At 50.0% G+C, this 20,593-nt stretch overlaps 1 protein-coding gene and 1 long non-coding RNA gene across 25 annotated transcripts in view; both read right to left on the minus strand.

Annotated features, from left to right (window-relative positions):
• The window catches only part of LOC138843571 (rho GTPase-activating protein 20), a 95,331-nt gene extending 87,544 nt beyond the window's left edge, over positions 1-7,787 (minus strand). For all 24 annotated transcript variants that reach the window (XR_016211741.1, XR_016211742.1, XR_016211743.1 and 21 more), the window contains exons 1-2: positions 7,714-7,787; positions 7,141-7,234 (exon numbers count right to left, since the gene is read on the minus strand). The gene's annotated coding sequence lies outside the window, so the exon portion shown is untranslated. The remainder of the gene's footprint in view (positions 1-7,140; positions 7,235-7,713) is intronic.
• A 2,874-nt stretch (positions 7,788-10,661) lies between these two features.
• Positions 10,662-19,908, minus strand: LOC149124931 (uncharacterized). The gene is made up of 4 exons (XR_016211748.1): positions 19,650-19,908; positions 17,850-18,136; positions 17,277-17,370; positions 10,662-11,090 (listed from the first exon to the last, which is right to left on the minus strand). It is a non-coding gene; the product is annotated as an uncharacterized LOC149124931 (long non-coding RNA).
• Between the last annotated feature and the right edge of the window lie 685 nt (positions 19,909-20,593).

The following is a 20,593-nucleotide window of genomic DNA, read 5'->3' on the forward strand; positions in this document are numbered from 1 at the left end:
GGCCGGGCCGAAGCAGAAGCCCGGGACTGTATCCGGTGCTCCACTCTGGGTTCAGGGGCCTGAGTCCTTGGGCCGTCTCCCTCTGCTTTCCCAGGCATGGCAGCAGACAGCTGGATCCCACGGGGAAAGGCTCCCAGGAGGGGCCGGCGCTGTGGGGGAGCGGGTAAAGCCACCGCCCGCAGCGCCTGCATCCACATGGGCGCAGGTTCGAGTCCCAGCTGCTCCACTTCCGGTGCAGCTCTCTGCAGAAGAGGGCCCAAATCCTTGGGCCCCTGCACCCATGCGGTACACCCCGGGGAGGCTCCTGGCTCCTGGCTTCAGATCCGCTCAGGCCTGCCCATTGCAGCCAATTGGGTAGCAGACCAGCAGATGGAAGACCTCTCGATAGCGATTCTCTCTCTCTCTCTCTCTCTCTCTCTCTCTCTCCCCCTCTCTCTCCCTCCCTCCAGCCCTCCCTGAATTTCATATAAATAAGATCTTCAAAAAAAATAAAAAATTAAGAAAAGGAAGACATAGCTTTAAATAAAATACTACATCAAGGCCAACTATTACAGTTCATTACAATTTGATATTATATACATTACCTACCCTATTAACATAGAATTTGAAAAGGAATTTAACTCACTCTTAGAAAAGGTGTTGGTGGCAGGCAACGCGCGCTCACTAGGCTAATCCTCCACCTAGTGGCGCCAGCACACCAGGTTCTAGTCCCGGTCAGGGTGCCGGATTCTGTCCCGGTTGCTCCCTCTTCCAGGCCAGCTCTCTGCTATGGCCCAGGAGTGCAGTAGAGGATGGCCCGAGTCCTTGGGCCCTGTACCCGCATGGGAGACCAGGATAAGTACCTGGCTCCTGCCTTTGGATCAGCGGCAGCCACTGGAGGGTGAACCAATGGCAAAGGAAGACCTTTCTCTCTGTCTCTCTCTCTCACTGTCCACTCTGCCTGTCAAAAAAAAAAAAAAAAAAAAGGTGTTGGTACCCATTCTTTCTCTTCTACCTTAGAAACGTTCCGTGTGGTATTATCTATGACTTACGCATGAGGAAATCAATGTAGTTTATTTATTCAGACACTTGGGTACCCACTCGCACAGGGACTTGAGACACCTGTGATCTACAGAGTTCTCCACTGAACACAGGTCTGCTCCCCAACCTCCGCCCTCCACAGTCTAGGCCTGCATTTAATGGATGGAGCATGCTTGAACTAGGACAAACCGTGTCTTCCACAAAGCACGATAGAATACGTAAATGTAGCGTCTGAGGTCCCTCTTGGCATTTTCTACGTGCCCGTTATCACGTTGGTACTTTTTCTCTCCTTTCTCAACGTTAGATACAAATTGGGAGGGAGGAAGTCAAACTATCACTATTGGCAGAGGACATGATTCCATACAGAGGAGATCCACACGACTCCACTGAGAGACTATCGAAACTCAGAGTAGAGTTTGGTAAAGTGGCAGGATAGAAAATCAACAGCCTTTGTATACGCAGACAGTGCCGTGGCTCAGAAAGAACGTCTAGGACCAATCCCGTCCACATAGCTACAAAGAAAATACAGGCTCTGGGGACCATTTCAACCAAGGATGTCCACTAGCTGAGAATCACAACAGATTAAAGAAAGGAATAGAAGAGGGCAAAAAGCAAAAAACCAAATTGAGAAGCTTCTGCACTGCAAGCAAAACACTCGGCAAAGCGCAGAGGCAACTAACAGAATGGGAGAAATTATCTGCAAAGTATGCAGCTGGTAAAGGATTCACTACCAGAGGTTTTCAAGAAACTCAACAGCAGCAAAACAAACCACCCACTCAAGAAACGGGCCAAGGACTTCCGCAGGCATGGTTCAAGAAAGGAAATCCAAATGGCCAACAAACACATGCAAAAATGCTCAGGGTCACTAGCCATCAGGGAAATGCACAGCGATACTACAACAGCCTTGAGGATGTCAGGGGGGGAAAGGCGGCCTGCTCCGCTGTTGGTGGGAATGTAAACTGGTATAGCCACTGTGGGAGACAGTATGAGAAACCTCAGAAACCTGAATATAGACAAACCAGCCGTTCCACCCCGGGGAATATACACAAGGGAAAGGAAATCAGCATATGGAAGAGTCATATTTACTGCAGCTCATTTCACAACAGCAAAGATAGGCAATCAACCAAAATGCCGCTCTCCTGAAGACTGAAGAAAGAAATTACGGGCCATGTACACCACACATACATATACAGACCGCAGGGGAGAGGAAAGGCCATCATTTTGAAATAGCCCTGCCTATATGTTCTCCACTTGAGAACAAGGAGACCACTCTACCTTAGAGCCTAATCGACCTTGGGGAAGGGCAATTAACCAACTCCTGCCCCTGGAAGACTTGCTGTCTTACACAGGGGATAAAAGAGCAAAGAAAAAGGCTAGAAAAGTATTGTGAAAGCTACAGGCTAGGGGTGTAGGCCAATGAAACCAAATATTCAATCCTAAGATTATACATGCTTTCTTCCTTCAATACTTTAGCACATCACCCGGGCTCCAGATCTATACCAGACACAGGTTCTATTTAAGAAGGAATTTCTAGGGAAACCCCAAAAAAGAGTGCGAGACACCAAAATAAAGGCCCAAAAGGAAAATGAAACCTCTGATACCTACAGCAAAGCAAACATTAAATAGCCTAACTCCCACCCAGAGGAACATAAACCTCACACTAAGTGACCTGCTTACTTTGCTTTCTATTACCTGATACATTGTGTCCAGCTTTCAGAAAAAAAAAAAAAAAAAAGTTAAAGCAAGAAAAATGCAGTCTGAAGAGACAAAGCAAGCATCAAAACCAGGCCCTACCATGGCAAAGATTCTGGAGCTGTCTGACTGGGTTATTAACACAACTGTAATAGAAAAATTGGACGATATACAGGACCACGTGAATAATGCACACAGATAGATGGAAACTCTCAAAGAATCAAAAGGGGCCGCCAGATCAAAACAACCACTGAGACAGAAACGAAGAATGTCTTGGAGGGGCTCATTATCAGACTAGACACTAGAGAGAAGACAATCCGTGAGCGGGTGTGTATCGATAAAAACTTCCTAAACTAAAAGCCAAAGAAAGAAATGGGGAAAACGCTAATGGAATGCCTAAGATTATGGGACAATTACAAAGGTATGACACACACAAAGCAGGAATACTAGAAGAAAGGAAGGAACAGGGGCAATATTGGAAGTAATGACGGCCGAAAACGTTCCAAAAGCTGAAGGTAAAAACGATAGAGGTTGAGGGGCTGGCGCTGTGGCGTAGCAGATACAGCTGCCACCTGCAGCATCGGCATCCCATATGGGTGCCGGTTCGAATCCCATATGCCCCACTTCTGATCCAGCTCTCTACTGTGGCCTGGGAAAGCAGCAAAAGATGGCTCAAGTCCTTGGTCCCCTGCACCCACATGGGAGACCCAGAAGGTCCTGGCTCCCGCCTTTGAATCGGCATAGCTCTGACCATTGTGGCCATCTGGGGAGTGAACCAGCAGATGGAAGACCTCTCTGTCTGCCTCTGCCTCTCTGTAATTCTGCCTTTCACATGAATAAATAAATACATCTTAAAAAAAAAAAAGGTTGAATATCACTGGTAGAAAATGTTTGGTGATAGAAATATCTCAGATGAGAAACAATGACTTGATCAGCCCTTGTCCTGACTGTCCAGGAACACCTTACTACTTTATTCCTTTTAGTATTTGTTTGTTCTACTTCTTACCATTGGCTGAACTCTTTAATTTACACACAATTATTCTTAGGTGTTTAAATTCAACTGAAAAGTGACCCCTGTTAAATATAAGAGTGGGAATAAGAGAGGGAGGAGATGTACAGTTCGGCACATGCTCACTCAGACTTACCCTTAATGGTAGAGCTAGAAACGTGCCAGGGGATTCCAATTCAATCCCATCAATGTGGCATGTACCAATGCCATCTTACTAGTCTAAAGTGATCAGTTTCAGTTCATAATTGATCATAATGAGAGGATTAAATGTCAAAGGGATCACATAAACAAGTCTACTGTCTGCTTCTACTAACTGATAGAATTAAAAAGGAGAAAACAATCCAACATGGGAAGCAGGATACACAGCAGACTCATAGAATGGCCAAAGCCCTAAACAGCACTCTGGCCTCCGAATCGGCCCCTAAGGCATTCGGATCTGGCTAAAAAGCCCATGAGAGTATTTCAGGCATGGGAAGTCAAGACACTCTGGCAAAAGAAAAAAATGACCTAAATTTAAGAACGCTGTGAGTGAGATCCCAGAGGAAAGAACAGGCCAGCAAAGGAGGAGGTACTTTTCTCTGAAGGGAGGAGAGAACTTCCACTTTGACTCTGGCCTTGTCTAAAGAAGATCAGAGTTGGTGAACTCCAGAGGAACTTCCATAGCCTTGGCAGCTCATGACAAGAACCTCTGGTGATTACTGACGTCATCAATAAGAGTGTCCATTGTTAAATCAACAACAGGAGTCACTGTGCACTTACTCCCCATGTAACATCTCTGTCCTTAATGTGTTGTACTCTGTGAATGAATGCTAAAACTACTACTCAAACAGTACTCTATACTTTGTGTGTCTGTGTGGGTGCAGTCTGTTGGAATCTTTACTTAGTATATACTAATTTGATCTTCTATACATGAAGAGAATTGCAAATGAATTTTGATGAAGAACGGGATGGGAGGAGGAGTGGGGGATGGGATGGTTGCGGGTGGGATGGATGTTACTGGGGGAAAAGCCGCTATAATCCAAACATTGTGCTTTGGAAATTTATAGTTATTAAATAGAAGTTGAAAAACTGAAGTATGTGTGTATGTTGGTACAGTAGAGCATATGTGTAGTTTCTCAAATGGTAGCATCAACAGGAATAGAACAAAATTTTTCAAGTTAAAAGAGAGGTCAAAAAATCTATTAAAAAAGAAAAAGGAAAATAAATGTATTTAAAACTATTTTGGAAAATAAGAAAACAAGTATTCAAAATCAATCCCACGAAAACCCCTTTTGATGCCAGCTTGCCAACAGAAGACGTATATGCTCATATAATCACAGGCTCAACTAAGAGGTGATCCTTAACACTTTATAAGCATTTACCCACCTACTTAAAAACTTTTCATAACAAAAGAAATAGCTTTCGGGGCTGCCGTTGTGGGTGGGTGGGTTAATCCTCCGCCTGCAGCGCCTGCATCCCATGTGGGCGCCGGTTCTAGTCCCAGCTGCTCCTCTTCCAATCCAGCTCTCTGCTATGGCCTGGGAAAGCAGGGGAAGATGGCTCAAGTCCTTGGGCCCCTGCAGTCATGCCGGAGACAGGAAGAAGCTCCTGGCTCCTGGCTTCGGATCGGCACAGCTCCAGCCGTTGTGGCCATTTGGGGAGTGAACCACCAGACGGAAGGCCTTTCTCTCTGTCTCTCCCTCTCACTGTCTGTAACTCTGCCTCTCAAATACATACATACCTACTTACATCCATACAATCTTAAAAAACTAAATAGCTTTCTAACATTTTACTCTATGGATGCAGCAGAATTTGCTACTTACTTATATATTATTCTTTTCCATGTATATATTATTCCTAACTTCATTTTTCCTCCCTCATCAGAAAGGAAGACATGCTCAGTTTTGAAAAACTGTAAATCACAATCATTCAAAGAGGAGAGGATAAAAGCCACCATAACCCCTTCACTAGAATGAGCATGCTAACATGGAGGATTACCTTCTGTGCATTTATCCCATTCTTCATTACAACTAAGGTGACTTTAAACATCTTTGCACGTGAATGTTTGTTTGCATTTTTATTTCTTTAGAGTAGAAGATTGCAGAACAAGTGGATCATAAAGCACTAACTGTTTTGTGATCCTAGAATGCAATATCTAATTTCCTTGGGGAGCATTTCTTTCAATGCTGTTTTTCTCAATGCAACCCCAGATTACTAAGTCTGAAGCTAAAGCAGCAACTCTTAAGGTTCCAAAGCAATCATACACACATCTGACATCCTAGGAGCAGTGAGTCTCCCTTTCCATGCTCACGGCCCAGGCAGGCTGCCAGGTGTCTTCCCTGTGAGAGCCCACAGGCGGAAAACTCCACACCTCCTGGGCTGAGCTCACTCACTCCCTTCTTCCTTCTCCTGACAGGCCGGCACCACTAATCACCAAGCATTAGAACTAAGAGTTATCCTGAACCACCAATGTTACCTAAGTTCAATTGGTTAAGTTGTACCAGTAGCTACAACTGAACTGTCACTAAGGCCAACTGGTCCTATTTCACACAGACCTTGCACATCCTCCCCCTGCACAGCCACTGTCCCAGTTCAGAGTCTCATCGTGTCACCTACATAACTGCAATAGCTGCTCCCAGAAATTCACTCTGGATTTAAATCTATCCCAATTGTCTAAAATAAAAAGTCATACCATTCCATCAACATCTGTCCTTACACAACCACAACCACACACACAGGAAACTCAATGTATCAAAACCAAACTGCTGATTTCCCCATGAAACCTCTTGCTCTGGCCCCCTATCTTCCCCTGCAATAACTGACCCACCATTTCACCAGCAGCTCAAGTCAAACCCTAGCATCATTCTCACTCCTTCATTTCCATCAAGCCATCAGTGCCACCTGTAAACTTTCTCCACTTCTCTCCATTTTCAGCCTGAGCAGATTTGAAGCAGGAGCCTGCAGCTTCCTCCAGGATTCCCAAACAGTTGCAGGAGACCAAGGACTTGGGTACTCTTCTACTGCTGGGCCGGGCCACAGCAGAGCTGGAATGGAAGCGGAGGTGCTGGGACGGAAGTGGAGGTGCTGGGACTTGAACCACCACCCATATGGGATGCTGCTACTTCAGGCAGCAGCTTCATCCACTCTGCCACGGCTCGGCCCGCCCCCACCCCCAAATGCCCAGGTGGTTGCACTCGTGATCCAGCTGGCTGCTAACAAGCCCAGGAAAGCAGAGCAAGAGGCCCAAGGACTTGGGCACCCGAACCCACACTGGAGTCCTGGATAAAGTACCTGGCTTCTGCTTCAGCCTGGCGCAGCCCCAGGACATCGTAGCCACCTGGGGTGTGAACCCATACACTGACTCTCTCTCCACCACTGCCTCATCAGTAACTCTGCCTTTCACACCAGTCTTTAAAAAGAAAAAACAATCCAGTACTTACCATGAGGTGTCAGAACCTTGGACAGGCTGGAACAGAGCACAAAGGGATTCCTGGGGTTTCTCTAAGCTTCTGCTGTCTAGTCCTTGTGTGCAGTCTGTGAAAATTCACCGGATTACGTGCAAGTTAATTCGAGTGCCCCAGGCCAGTTTTCCCGCACACACATTACGGTTCAGAACCACCCAGAGAAGAGAGGCCGGGAGTCAAGGCCGCTTCTCACGGACGCGGCCAAGACTGATTCCGGCCAGGGCCAGGAAACCCCCAAAACGGAACCCGGGCCGTGGGAAAAGTTCTTCCTCTCCCAACCCCCGCCTCCACCCGCCCACCGGCACTCCTGTCACACTCGCCCTCCCTCGACGCTGCCCCACACGCCTTCCTTCCCCTTCCTTCCACGCCACCCCACCTTCACGCCACCTTTTCCTTCTCCCCCCTTCCTCTCTCCTCCCGAATCTCCCTTGGCCGCCTCTCTCCTCCTCCTCTCCCCTCCACCCCTCACATGCACACCCCTTGCCTGCTATCTGCACCCCAGGCCCCACCTACCCCGTGACGACAGCAAGGCCATCGCGCCCAACTCACCAAAGAGCGTTTCTGCTCCTCTGGAACAGGAGCCGAGGCCCGAGGGGTAGACTTCCAGACTGCCCAAGAAGAGGATCGCGCCTACACATTTCCAGAAGGGCAAGGTAACTGATGCGGCTGTCCCGGGCTGCAGTGTCTCTGATTCAGGCCTGACCCCGGAGGCACTGGGTCTCACTCAGGCTCCGCCAGCAGCATCGAGGACGGCTCCTCAAGACTTGAACAGGCTTTTGGGCAGGAACAGATGAGGAGCAGACTTCCATCTGAGGATGGCTGAGCAGGAGATGTACCTACGGGTACAATTCCTGGTCACAGCGCAGGGCGCAAATTCACTCCCCACAGGCAGCTGCCATGGCGCCATGGGACACATCTGCATGCTGCTACGTCCAGTGTGGGGCGCCCAAGAGCCGATTCCAGTCCCGCTACTCCAGGTTGGGAACCAGGGAGGCAGCCGCTGATGGCCCAGGTACTTGGATCCTGCCTCCTTCCCTCCTGGGAGTCCTGAATGGAGTTCTTGCCTCCTGGCTTCTGCCTGGCCCGGCGCTGGCCTTTGAAGCCACTTGGGGAGAGAAGCAGTGCATGGGGCATCGCAAGCACTCTTGCTCTCTCTCAGTGATTGCCCATCTGGTGGTTCGCCCTCCTCCCAGGTGGCTACAAAGGCCAGGGCTGGGCCAGGCTGAAACAGAAGCCAGGGACTTTATCTGGTGCTCCATTCTGAGAACCTGCCACCGGGCCCCTGGCTCCTGAATACTGGCTCCGGATCTGCTCAGCTCCCATCATTGCGCTAATTTGGAGAGGACCAGCAGATGAAAGACTTACTTTCTCTTTCTCTCTCTCTGCATGTAACTCCGAATTTCAAATAAACAAATAAGAACTTTATAAAAAAAAAAAGGGGGGGGAGACATAGCTATAAATAAAATACTACATCACGGCCAACTACTAGAGTTTATATCGAACTTGATACTATATGCATCACCTAGCCTATTAACACAGAACTCCTGTGGGAAGGATAGTTAAAACCCGTGATTTGCAAACCCTTCCAAAAAGGAGACGAAGGGGAAAAATCTTCCATCTCATCCCTTCGGACCAACATTTTCCCAACATCCAAAACAAATGCATCATAAAGAAAACGGCACATACGTATCTGTCATGACTGCGCTGTCACATTCCTTAACAAAATATTACCAAACGCGCTCCTGAAGCACAACCAAAGCTTAGCACGCTGGGTGCAACTCCAGGAATGCAAGGATGGCTACCATACACAATCAATATATCACAGAACAGAATAAACATGGGGAAAGCCCACAAAGTATCCCTATAGACACAGAAAACCTATTTCACAAAAACTCCCACCGCTTTGGCGATATTAAAAAAAAAAAAAAAAAGGAATCATCAAATCAGGAACAGAAGGTAAACCTCGGCTTGACAATGGCCTCTCACTGAAAACCCACCGAGCGCTAACATCACACCAAATGCCAGTTAACCGGAAACTGTCCTCCTAGACCAGGAAACAGACGAGCGTTTTCGCTCTTATTCCTCCCCGTCAGCAGTCTCGGGGGTCTCGAGCAGGGCGGCTGGGCCATCAAAACGCAAACAGACGGGAACGCGGGGCCGCTCCAGGAGGAGACGGAGCCCCTCTGCTCTGGCACAGCTGCTCGCACACTGGGGAAAGTTCCAGACCGACCGTCCGCACAGCAAGACCACGACTCCACCCGCGCCTTCGGGACCCGAGAGCAACAGGCACGCGCCGGCAGCGAAGACTCGCAGCGGGAAACCCCAACAGCCCCCGCATCACTCACCGCCAAGGGGGCCCGGTCTGCTGGCGGCACAGGGGCCCGCGAAGGCCGCTGCTTCCACGAAGGGCCGAAGAAGAGAACCGCGCCCGGGAAACGGCGCGGCAGCCTCGGGCCGCAGCCTCTCTGAGCCCGGCCTGACCCCGGGGGCGCTGGGTCTCCCGCAGGCTCCGCCGGCAGCGTCCAGGACGGCTCCCGACGGCTCGCGCGGGCTCTCCGGCAGCAGCGGACGGGACCCGCGAGGACTCCTACCTGAGCGCCGCGGGCCACAAGGGGCCACTTCCGGGGCACAAGGGGCCACTTCCGGGGCACAGCGCCGGGCGCAGGCGCACTCCCCATGGGCGGCCGCCGTGGCGCCGCGGGACGCACCTCCGCGCTGCCTGCCGCGTCCAGCGTCCGAAGCCCCAGGGCTGCAGGCGGGGCGGCCTCTCCAGCCTGTGACCCAGGGACCACGCCTCCCGGCCTCCTGGGCGCCCTGAATGGAGGTCAAGCCTCCTGGCTTCTGCCTGGCCCGGCGCTGGCCGTTGGAGCTGCTTGGGGAGAGAAGCAGAGCACCGGGCATCGCGAGCCCTTCTTGCCTCTTGCTCTCTCTCACGGATCGTCCCTCTGGGGGTTCAACCCCCAGGTGGCTACTAAGGCCGGGACCGGGCCGGGCCGAAGCAGAAGCCCGGGACTGTATCCGGTGCTCCACTCTGGGTTCAGGGGCCTGAGTCCTTGGGCCGTCTCCCTCTGCTTTCCCAGGCATGGCAGCAGACAGCTGGATCCCACGGGGAAAGGCTCCCAGGAGGGGCCGGCGCTGTGGGGGAGCGGGTAAAGCCACCGCCCGCAGCGCCTGCATCCACATGGGCGCAGGTTCGAGTCCCAGCTGCTCCACTTCCGGTGCAGCTCTCTGCAGAAGAGGGCCCAAATCCTTGGGCCCCTGCACCCATGCGGTACACCCCGGGGAGGCTCCTGGCTCCTGGCTTCAGATCCGCTCAGGCCTGCCCATTGCAGCCAATTGGGTAGCAGACCAGCAGATGGAAGACCTCTCGATAGCGATTCTCTCTCTCTCTCTCTCTCTCTCTCTCTCTCTCCCCCTCTCTCTCCCTCCCTCCAGCCCTCCCTGAATTTCATATAAATAAGATCTTCAAAAAAAATAAAAAATTAAGAAAAGGAAGACATAGCTTTAAATAAAATACTACATCAAGGCCAACTATTACAGTTCATTACAATTTGATATTATATACATTACCTACCCTATTAACATAGAATTTGAAAAGGAATTTAACTCACTCTTAGAAAAGGTGTTGGTGGCAGGCAACGCGCGCTCACTAGGCTAATCCTCCACCTAGTGGCGCCAGCACACCAGGTTCTAGTCCCGGTCAGGGTGCCGGATTCTGTCCCGGTTGCTCCCTCTTCCAGGCCAGCTCTCTGCTATGGCCCAGGAGTGCAGTAGAGGATGGCCCGAGTCCTTGGGCCCTGTACCCGCATGGGAGACCAGGATAAGTACCTGGCTCCTGCCTTTGGATCAGCGGCAGCCACTGGAGGGTGAACCAATGGCAAAGGAAGACCTTTCTCTCTGTCTCTCTCTCTCACTGTCCACTCTGCCTGTCAAAAAAAAAAAAAAAAAAGGTGTTGGTACCCATTCTTTCTCTTCTACCTTAGAAACGTTCCGTGTGGTATTATCTATGACTTACGCATGAGGAAATCAATGTAGTTTATTTATTCAGACACTTGGGTACCCACTCGCACAGGGACTTGAGACACCTGTGATCTACAGAGTTCTCCACTGAACACAGGTCTGCTCCCCAACCTCCGCCCTCCACAGTCTAGGCCTGCATTTAATGGATGGAGCATGCTTGAACTAGGACAAACCGTGTCTTCCACAAAGCACGATAGAATACGTAAAGGTCCCTCTTGGCATTTTCTACGTGCCCGTTATCACGTTGGTACTTTTTCTCTCCTTTCTCAACGTTAGATACAAATTGGGAGGGAGGAAGTCAAACTATCACTATTGGCAGAGGACATGATTCCATACAGAGGAGATCCACACGACTCCACTGAGAGACTATCGAAACTCAGAGTAGAGTTTGGTAAAGTGGCAGGATAGAAAATCAACAGCCTTTGTATACGCAGACAGTGCCGTGGCTCAGAAAGAACGTCTAGGACCAATCCCGTCCACATAGCTACAAAGAAAATACAGGCTCTGGGGACCATTTCAACCAAGGATGTCCACTAGCTGAGAATCACAACAGATTAAAGAAAGGAATAGAAGAGGGCAAAAAGCAAAAAACCAAATTGAGAAGCTTCTGCACTGCAAGCAAAACACTCGGCAAAGCGCAGAGGCAACTAACAGAATGGGAGAAATTATCTGCAAAGTATGCAGCTGGTAAAGGATTCACTACCAGAGGTTTTCAAGAAACTCAACAGCAGCAAAACAAACCACCCACTCAAGAAACGGGCCAAGGACTTCCGCAGGCATGGTTCAAGAAAGGAAATCCAAATGGCCAACAAACACATGCAAAAATGCTCAGGGTCACTAGCCATCAGGGAAATGCACAGCGATACTACAACAGCCTTGAGGATGTCAGGGGGGGAAAGGCGGCCTGCTCCGCTGTTGGTGGGAATGTAAACTGGTATAGCCACTGTGGGAGACAGTATGAGAAACCTCAGAAACCTGAATATAGACAAACCAGCCGTTCCACCCCGGGGAATATACACAAGGGAAAGGAAATCAGCATATGGAAGAGTCATATTTACTGCAGCTCATTTCACAACAGCAAAGATAGGCAATCAACCAAAATGCCGCTCTCCTGAAGACTGAAGAAAGAAATTACGGGCCATGTACACCACACATACATATACAGACCGCAGGGGAGAGGAAAGGCCATCATTTTGAAATAGCCCTGCCTATATGTTCTCCACTTGAGAACAAGGAGACCACTCTACCTTAGAGCCTAATCGACCTTGGGGAAGGGCAATTAACCAACTCCTGCCCCTGGAAGACTTGCTGTCTTACACAGGGGATAAAAGAGCAAAGAAAAAGGCTAGAAAAGTATTGTGAAAGCTACAGGCTAGGGGTGTAGGCCAATGAAACCAAATATTCAATCCTAAGATTATACATGCTTTCTTCCTTCAATACTTTAGCACATCACCCGGGCTCCAGATCTATACCAGACACAGGTTCTATTTAAGAAGGAATTTCTAGGGAAACCCCAAAAAAGAGTGCGAGACACCAAAATAAAGGCCCAAAAGGAAAATGAAACCTCTGATACCTACAGCAAAGCAAACATTAAATAGCCTAACTCCCACCCAGAGGAACATAAACCTCACACTAAGTGACCTGCTTACTTTGCTTTCTATTACCTGATACATTGTGTCCAGCTTTCAGAAAAAAAAAAAAAAAAAAGTTAAAGCAAGAAAAATGCAGTCTGAAGAGACAAAGCAAGCATCAAAACCAGGCCCTACCATGGCAAAGATTCTGGAGCTGTCTGACTGGGTTATTAACACAACTGTAATAGAAAAATTGGACGATATACAGGACCACGTGAATAATGCACACAGATAGATGGAAACTCTCAAAGAATCAAAAGGGGCCGCCAGATCAAAACAACCACTGAGACAGAAACGAAGAATGTCTTGGAGGGGCTCATTATCAGACTAGACACTAGAGAGAAGACAATCCGTGAGCGGGTGTGTATCGATAAAAACTTCCTAAACTAAAAGCCAAAGAAAGAAATGGGGAAAACGCTAATGGAATGCCTAAGATTATGGGACAATTACAAAGGTATGACACACACAAAGCAGGAATACTAGAAGAAAGGAAGGAACAGGGGCAATATTGGAAGTAATGACGGCCGAAAACGTTCCAAAAGCTGAAGGTAAAAACGATAGAGGTTGAGGGGCTGGCGCTGTGGCGTAGCAGATACAGCTGCCACCTGCAGCATCGGCATCCCATATGGGTGCCGGTTCGAATCCCATATGCCCCACTTCCGATCCAGCTCTCTACTGTGGCCTGGGAAAGCAGCAAAAGATGGCTCAAGTCCTTGGTCCCCTGCACCCACATGGGAGACCCAGAAGGTCCTGGCTCCCGCCTTTGAATCGGCATAGCTCTGACCATTGTGGCCATCTGGGGAGTGAACCAGCAGATGGAAGACCTCTCTGTCTGCCTCTGCCTCTCTGTAATTCTGCCTTTCACATGAATAAATAAATACATCTTAAAAAAAAAAAAGGTTGAATATCACTGGTAGAAAATGTTTGGTGATAGAAATATCTCAGATGAGAAACAATGACTTGATCAGCCCTTGTCCTGACTGTCCAGGAACACCTTACTACTTTATTCCTTTTAGTATTTGTTTGTTCTACTTCTTACCATTGGCTGAACTCTTTAATTTACACACAATTATTCTTAGGTGTTTAAATTCAACTGAAAAGTGACCCCTGTTAAATATAAGAGTGGGAATAAGAGAGGGAGGAGATGTACAGTTCGGCACATGCTCACTCAGACTTACCCTTAATGGTAGAGCTAGAAACGTGCCAGGGGATTCCAATTCAATCCCATCAATGTGGCATGTACCAATGCCATCTTACTAGTCTAAAGTGATCAGTTTCAGTTCATAATTGATCATAATGAGAGGATTAAATGTCAAAGGGATCACATAAACAAGTCTACTGTCTGCTTCTACTAACTGATAGAATTAAAAAGGAGAAAACAATCCAACATGGGAAGCAGGATACACAGCAGACTCATAGAACGGCCAAAGCCCTAAACAGCACTCTGGCCTCCGAATCGGCCCCTAAGGCATTCGGATCTGGCTAAAAAGCCCATGAGAGTATTTCAGGCATGGGAAGTCAAGACACTCTGGCAAAAGAAAAAAATGACCTAAATTTAAGAACGCTGTGAGTGAGATCCCAGAGGAAAGAACAGGCCAGCAAAGGAGGAGGTACTTTTCTCTGAAGGGAGGAGAGAACTTCCACTTTGACTCTGGCCTTGTCTAAAGAAGATCAGAGTTGGTGAACTCCAGAGGAACTTCCATAGCCTTGGCAGCTCATGACAAGAACCTCTGGTGATTACTGACGTCATCAATAAGAGTGTCCATTGTTAAATCAACAACAGGAGTCACTGTGCACTTACTCCCCATGTAACATCTCTGTCCTTAATGTGTTGTACTCTGTGAATGAATGCTAAAACTACTACTCAAACAGTACTCTATACTTTGTGTGTCTGTGTGGGTGCAGTCTGTTGGAATCTTTACTTAGTATATACTAATTTGATCTTCTATACATGAAGAGAATTGCAAATGAATTTTGATGAAGAACGGGATGGGAGGAGGAGTGGGGGATGGGATGGTTGCGGGTGGGATGGATGTTACTGGGGGAAAAGCCGCTATAATCCAAACATTGTGCTTTGGAAATTTATAGTTATTAAATAGAAGTTGAAAAACTGAAGTATGTGTGTATGTTGGTACAGTAGAGCATATGTGTAGTTTCTCAAATGGTAGCATCAACAGGAATAGAACAAAATTTTTCAAGTTAAAAGAGAGGTCAAAAAATCTATTAAAAAAGAAAAAGGAAAATAAATGTATTTAAAACTATTTTGGAAAATAAGAAAACAAGTATTCAAAATCAATCCCACGAAAACCCCTTTTGATGCCAGCTTGCCAACAGAAGACGTATATGCTCATATAATCACAGGCTCAACTAAGAGGTGATCCTTAACACTTTATAAGCATTTACCCACCTACTTAAAAACTTTTCATAACAAAAGAAATAGCTTTCGGGGCTGCCGTTGTGGGTGGGTGGGTTAATCCTCCGCCTGCAGCGCCTGCATCCCATGTGGGCGCCGGTTCTAGTCCCAGCTGCTCCTCTTCCAATCCAGCTCTCTGCTATGGCCTGGGAAAGCAGGGGAAGATGGCTCAAGTCCTTGGGCCCCTGCAGTCATGCCGGAGACAGGAAGAAGCTCCTGGCTCCTGGCTTCGGATCGGCACAGCTCCAGCCGTTGTGGCCATTTGGGGAGTGAACCACCAGACGGAAGGCCTTTCTCTCTGTCTCTCCCTCTCACTGTCTGTAACTCTGCCTCTCAAATACATACATACCTACTTACATCCATACAATCTTAAAAAACTAAATAGCTTTCTAACATTTTACTCTATGGATGCAGCAGAATTTGCTACTTACTTATATATTATTCTTTTCCATGTATATATTATTCCTAACTTCATTTTTCCTCCCTCATCAGAAAGGAAGACATGCTCAGTTTTGAAAAACTGTAAATCACAATCATTCAAAGAGGAGAGGATAAAAGCCACCATAACCCCTTCACTAGAATGAGCATGCTAACATGGAGGATTACCTTCTGTGCATTTATCCCATTCTTCATTACAACTAAGGTGACTTTAAACATCTTTGCACGTGAATGTTTGTTTGCATTTTTATTTCTTTAGAGTAGAAGATTGCAGAACAAGTGGATCATAAAGCACTAACTGTTTTGTGATCCTAGAATGCAATATCTAATTTCCTTGGGGAGCATTTCTTTCAATGCTGTTTTTCTCAATGCAACCCCAGATTACTAAGTCTGAAGCTAAAGCAGCAACTCTTAAGGTTCCAAAGCAATCATACACACATCTGACATCCTAGGAGCAGTGAGTCTCCCTTTCCATGCTCACGGCCCAGGCAGGCTGCCAGGTGTCTTCCCTGTGAGAGCCCACAGGCGGAAAACTCCACACCTCCTGGGCTGAGCTCACTCACTCCCTTCTTCCTTCTCCTGACAGGCCGGCACCACTAATCACCAAGCATTAGAACTAAGAGTTATCCTGAACCACCAATGTTACCTAAGTTCAATTGGTTAAGTTGTACCAGTAGCTACAACTGAACTGTCACTAAGGCCAACTGGTCCTATTTCACACAGACCTTGCACATCCTCCCCCTGCACAGCCACTGTCCCAGTTCAGAGTCTCATCGTGTCACCTACATAACTGCAATAGCTGCTCCCAGAAATTCACTCTGGATTTAAATCTATCCCAATTGTCTAAAATAAAAAGTCATACCATTCCATCAACATCTGTCCTTACACAACCACAACCACACACACAGGAAACTCAATGTATCAAAACCAAACTGCTGATTTCCCCATGAAACCTCTTGCTCTGGCCCCCTATCTTCCCCTGCAATAACTGACCCACCATTTCACCAGCAGCTCAAGTCAAACCCTAGCATCATTCTCACTCCTTCATTTCCATCAAGCCATCAGTGCCACCTGTAAACTTTCTCCACTTCTCTCCATTTTCAGCCTGAGCAGATTTGAAGCAGGAGCCTGCAGCTTCCTCCAGGATTCCCAAACAGTTGCAGGAGACCAAGGACTTGGGTACTCTTCTACTGCTGGGCCGGGCCACAGCAGAGCTGGAATGGAAGCGGAGGTGCTGGGACGGAAGTGGAGGTGCTGGGACTTGAACCACCACCCATATGGGATGCTGCTACTTCAGGCAGCAGCTTCATCCACTCTGCCACGGCTCGGCCCGCCCCCACCCCCAAATGCCCAGGTGGTTGCACTCGTGATCCAGCTGGCTGCTAACAAGCCCAGGAAAGCAGAGCAAGAGGCCCAAGGACTTGGGCACCCGAACCCACACTGGAGTCCTGGATAAAGTACCTGGCTTCTGCTTCAGCCTGGCGCAGCCCCAGGACATCGTAGCCACCTGGGGTGTGAACCCATACACTGACTCTCTCTCCACCACTGCCTCATCAGTAACTCTGCCTTTCACACCAGTCTTTAAAAAGAAAAAACAATCCAGTACTTACCATGAGGTGTCAGAACCTTGGACAGGCTGGAACAGAGCACAAAGGGATTCCTGGGGTTTCTCTAAGCTTCTGCTGTCTAGTCCTTGTGTGCAGTCTGTGAAAATTCACCGGATTACGTGCAAGTTAATTCGAGTGCCCCAGGCCAGTTTTCCCGCACACACATTACGGTTCAGAACCACCCAGAGAAGAGAGGCCGGGAGTCAAGGCCGCTTCTCACGGACGCGGCCAAGACTGATTCCGGCCAGGGCCAGGAAACCCCCAAAACGGAACCCGGGCCGTGGGAAAAGTTCTTCCTCTCCCAACCCCCGCCTCCACCCGCCCACCGGCACTCCTGTCACACTCGCCCTCCCTCGACGCTGCCCCACACGCCTTCCTTCCCCTTCCTTCCACGCCACCCCACCTTCACGCCACCTTTTCCTTCTCCCCCCTTCCTCTCTCCTCCCGAATCTCCCTTGGCCGCCTCTCTCCTCCTCCTCTCCCCTCCACCCCTCACATGCACACCCCTTGCCTGCTATCTGCACCCCAGGCCCCACCTACCCCGTGACGACAGCAAGGCCATCGCGCCCAACTCACCAAAGAGCGTTTCTGCTCCTCTGGAACAGGAGCCGAGGCCCGAGGGGTAGACTTCCAGACTGCCCAAGAAGAGGACCGCGCCTACACATTTCCAGAAGGGCAAGGTAACTGATGCGGCTGTCCCGGGCTGCAGTGTCTCTGATTCAGGCCTGACCCCGGAGGCACTGGGTCTCACTCAGGCTCCGCCAGCAGCATCGAGGACGGCTCCTCAAGACTTGAACAGGCTTTTGGGCAGGAACAGATGAGGAGCAGACTTCCATCTGAGGATGGCTGAGCAGGAGATGTACCTACGGGTACAATTCCTGGTCACAGCGCAGGGCGCAAATTCACTCCCCACAGGCAGCTGCCATGGCGCCATGGGACACATCTGCATGCTGCTACGTCCAGTGTGGGGCGCCCAAGAGCCGATTCCAGTCCCGCTACTCCAGGTTGGGAACCAGGGAGGCAGCCGCTGATGGCCCAGGTACTTGGATCCTGCCTCCTTCCCTCCTGGGAGTCCTGAATGGAGTTCTTGCCTCCTGGCTTCTGCCTGGCCCGGCGCTGGCCTTTGAAGCCACTTGGGGAGAGAAGCAGTGCATGGGGCATCGCAAGCACTCTTGCTCTCTCTCAGTGATTGCCCATCTGGTGGTTCGCCCTCCTCCCAGGTGGCTACAAAGGCCAGGGCTGGGCCAGGCTGAAACAGAAGCCAGGGACTTTATCTGGTGCTCCATTCTGAGAACCTGCCACCGGGCCCCTGGCTCCTGAATACTGGCTCCGGATCTGCTCAGCTCCCATCATTGCGCTAATTTGGAGAGGACCAGCAGATGAAAGACTTACTTTCTCTTTCTCTCTCTCTGCATGTAACTCCGAATTTCAAATAAACAAATAAGAACTTTATAAAAAAAAAAAGGGGGGGGGAGACATAGCTATAAATAAAATACTACATCACGGCCAACTACTAGAGTTTATATCGAACTTGATACTATATGCATCACCTAGCCTATTAACACAGAACTCCTGTGGGAAGGATAGTTAAAACCCGTGATTTGCAAACCCTTCCAAAAAGGAGACGAAGGGGAAAAATCTTCCATCTCATCCCTTCGGACCAACATTTTCCCAACATCCAAAACAAATGCATCATAAAGAAAACGGCACATACGTATCTGTCATGACTGCGCTGTCACATTCCTTAACAAAATATTACCAAACGCGCTCCTGAAGCACAACCAAAGCTTAGCACGCTGGGTGCAACTCCAGGAATGCAAGGATGGCTACCATACACAATCAATATATCACAGAACAGAATAAACATGGGGAAAGCCCACAAAGTATCCCTATAGACACAGAAAACCTATTTCACAAAAACTCCCACCGCTTTGGCGATATTAAAAAAAAAAAAAAAAAAAAGGAATCATCAAATCAGGAACAGAAGGTAAACCTCGGCTTGACAATGGCCTCTCACTGAAAACCCACCGAGCGCTAACATCACACCAAATGCCAGTTAACCGGAAACTGTCCTCCTAGACCAGGAAACAGACGAGCGTTTTCGCTCTTATTCCTCCCCGTCAGCAGTCTCGGGGGTCTCGAGCAGGGCGGCTGGGCCATCAAAACGCAAACAGACGGGAATGCGGGGCCGCTCCAGGAGGAGACGGAGCCCCTCTGCTCTGGCACAGCTGCTCGCACACTGGGGAAAGTTCCAGACCGACCGTCCGCACAGCAAGACCACGACTCCACCCGCGCCTTCGGGACCCGAGAGCAACAGGCACGCGCCGGCAGCGAAGACTCGCAGCGGGAAACCCCAACAGCCCCCGCATCACTCACCGCCAAGGGGGCCCGGTCTGCTGGCGGCACAGGGGCCCGCGAAGGCCGCTGCTTCCATGAAGGGCCGAAGAAGAGAACCGCGCCCGGGAAACGGCGTGGCAGCCTCGGGTCGCAGCCTCTCTGAGCCCGGCCTGACCCCGGGGGCGCTGGGTCTCCCGCAGGCTCCGCCGGCAGCGTCCAGGACGGCTCCCGACGGCTCGCGCGGGCTCTCCGGCAGCAGCGGACGGGACCCGCGAGGACTCCTACCTGAGCGCCGCGGGCCACAAGGGGCCACTTCCGGGGCACAAGGGGCCACTTCCGGGGCACAGCGCCGGGCGCAGGCGCACTCCCCATGGGCGGCCGCCGTGGCGCCGCGGGACGCACCTCCGCGCTGCCTGCCGCGTCCAGCGTCCGAAGCCCCAGGGCTGCAGGCGGGGCGGCCTCTCCAGCCTGTGACCCAGGGACCACGCCTCCTGGCCTCCTGGGCGCCCTGAATGGAGGTCAAGCCTCCTGGCTTCTGCCTGGCCCGGCGCTGGCCGTTGGAGCTGCTTGGGGAGAGAAGCAGAGCACCGGGCATCGCGAGCCCTTCTTGCCTCTTGCTCTCTCTCACGGATCGTCCCTCTGGGGGTTCAACCCCCAGGTGGCTACTAAGGCCGGGACCGGGCCGGGCCGAAGCAGAAGCCCGGGACTGTATCCGGTGCTCCACTCTGGGTTCAGGGGCCTGAGTCCTTGGGCCGTCTCCCTCTGCTTTCCCAGGCATGGCAGCAGACAGCTGGATCCCACGGGGAAAGGCTCCCAGGAGGGGCCGGCGCTGTGGGGGAGCGGGTAAAGCCACCGCCCGCAGCGCCTGCATCCACATGGGAGCAGGTTCGAGTCCTGGCTGCTCCACTTCCGGTGCAGCTCTCTGTTGTGGTCTGTGATTGCAATATTTCGAAGTTTACACTTTTCAAACATAAAGGCATTTA

This window comes from Oryctolagus cuniculus, chromosome 8, assembly GCF_051225735.1.
Source record: "Oryctolagus cuniculus isolate XC-2025 breed Fujian yellow rabbit chromosome 8, ASM5122573v1, whole genome shotgun sequence".
In the NCBI taxonomy this organism is placed as follows: Eukaryota; Metazoa; Chordata; class Mammalia; order Lagomorpha; family Leporidae; genus Oryctolagus; species Oryctolagus cuniculus.